This window comes from Clarias gariepinus, chromosome 6 (assembly GCF_024256425.1).
Source record: "Clarias gariepinus isolate MV-2021 ecotype Netherlands chromosome 6, CGAR_prim_01v2, whole genome shotgun sequence".
Classification (NCBI taxonomy): domain Eukaryota; kingdom Metazoa; phylum Chordata; class Actinopteri; order Siluriformes; family Clariidae; genus Clarias; species Clarias gariepinus.
The window spans coordinates 40917486-40920000 of NC_071105.1; positions in this window are offsets into that span (position 1 = coordinate 40917486).

Below are 2515 nucleotides of genomic sequence, written 5' to 3' on the forward strand. Positions count from 1 at the left end.
CCTTCTGTGTGTGTGTGTGTGTGTGCGTGTAAGAAAGCAAAATGCCTGAAAGCATTTTTACACACTTTTATACGCAGAACACTGAATTATTATTATTATTATTATTATTATTACTCCCACATGGGGAATTTTCCGGACCTCTACCTCTAGTGTTTAAAGGGCCCCTATTATGCCATTTTAAAGGTTGCTAATATTGCTTAATTAGTCTCTTAAAACAGGTTTACATGTATGCAAGGTCAAAAAACACTTTAGTTTTCTCCAAAAATAGATTTAATTTTATGCCATTTCTAAATGATTCGTAATCGACTCAGTTCGAAGATTCAGTCTGTCTAAACCCCTCCTTTCTGGAAAAACAATGCGCCCTTCGCGTGTGTGTCTGTGTGTGTGTGATGTGCGAAGTGCGCATGCTCCGTGCCCTAACTCTTCTGCATTTTTTTCATATTTGAAAAAGCATAATAGTGGAACTTTAACCCCAGGAGTATTACAACATAAAACTATAAGAGAAGCTATTATTTTTTAGGGTGCGCAGCATTTGAATTAATGTCATGCTTTAGTATTGTCCTGTTTTCAGCCCTTGATGTGGCATTATTACTCCAGCTGAACACAACTAATGAGGAAGTATTCACCTTTATACATGTAGAAATAACATGTATCTCTCATCCAGTCATTGACAATATTTTTTACAAAACATTCTGCAGATGTATGGAGAAAATATATGAGAATATGTAGAGGCGACAGCTGCTGGTGTTTTTCATCATCACATTCCAGAGAGAGAGAGATTCTGAACACTGTAAATAGTGAATGAGTCCAGAGGATGAGAACACACCCGTAAAACCTTATAAATGTCTAAAACTGTCCAGCAAAGCGCTTCAAACTGGGGAGTTTCTTTCAAAAATATAAAACATGTAACTTTGGAGACAACATATGTCCAAACATGTCTTTAATGAGCTCCATGTCAGTTAGTGTTACTAAAATGTCTCTCCTCCACTCGTCTCTGCCTGAACGCCATGTCCTCCCTACTCTTAACCAGTTAGGACACCTCCGGAGCACTCCTCCATTTCAGTGGAGATAGGAGTGATTTCTTATTTATAAAATCTACTTTATATAAGAATGTTGATTAATTGTTCTTACTCCTACTCCTAAAAGTAGGACCAAAATTGGGTCACTCTGAGAATTTTTGGCCAGGATCGATTTCTACTCTGAGACGCTTAGTCAATACGGGCTCAGTCTTACTCCTAATTACTAGTTCTACATTCCCCTTGTCTATAAAACACATAATTGAAATCTGATATAGCTCTTCATCTATCCCTAACCCTAAGTTCTTTCTTCAGACCACTAAACCACTCACTCATCTTCTATACCGCTTTATCCTGTATTCAGGGTTGCAGGGACCTGGAGCCTATCCCCGGAGGCTTAGGGCACAAGGCAGGGTACACCCTGGACAGGGTGCCAGTCCATCGCAGGGCACACACACACACATACACACACTTACTCACACATGCTCATTTGCACACTTCCTGGACATTTCCATTTATTTTCATTCAATTCATTTTTATACTTTTTCTACATGGTATAGATAAGTTTTATTTTTAATTATTTATATAATTTTTAAAATATTTTTTATATTCTGTTATGTTTTTTCAGCTTCTGTCCATTTTTACTTTTTCTTCAGTGTCAGTGGGTTTTTGATTTTTCTTTCCCTGGCTTTTGCAGTAACGTTTTTACTAAACGTCTCTTTTAACTGTCAGGTATCTGTAGTTGGTTTAGTTGTTCTAGAACAGTATAAATGATCACACGCGCACTTTAAAACAAACTACTCGAAAATTAGAACGTAAATGGCGTCAAACTAAATTATAAGTATCCCAAATAGCATGGAAGGAGAGCATCCTAAACTATAGAAAAGCTCTTTGTGTAGCTAGATCAACGTATCTCTCCACTCTTATAGAAAATAACAAAAATAATCCTAGATTCTTATTTAATGCTGTAGCCAAATTAACCAGAAATAAGACCACTGCAGAAATCTCCACAACAACATCATGCAATAGTGAGGACTTCATGAACTTTTTTAATAATAAAATTGTAAATATTAGGCATAAAATTGAGGTTTTGAAACCGAACAATGTAATAGATGCAGATGTTAATCTAGCCATGTCAGATCAGAACCTAGAATACTTTACTCCCCTTGAAGAGAATGAACTAATTTCACTCATCTCTTCTGCAAATTCATCAACCTGTATATTAGATCCTGTACCGACACATTTTCTTAAACAGATAGTACCAGCAATAACAGAACCCCTGTTGAGAATAATTAATTCTTCACTCAGCATTGATTATGTTCCAAATCTTTTAAATTAGCAGTTATTAAACCGATTATTAAGAAACCTGACCTCGACCCCTGTCAGCTGTCCAATTACAGGCCGATATCAAACCTCCCCTTTATCTCTAAGATTCTGGAAAAGATAGTAGCGGAGCAGCTATGCTCATATCTACATAGAAATGACATACATGAACTGTA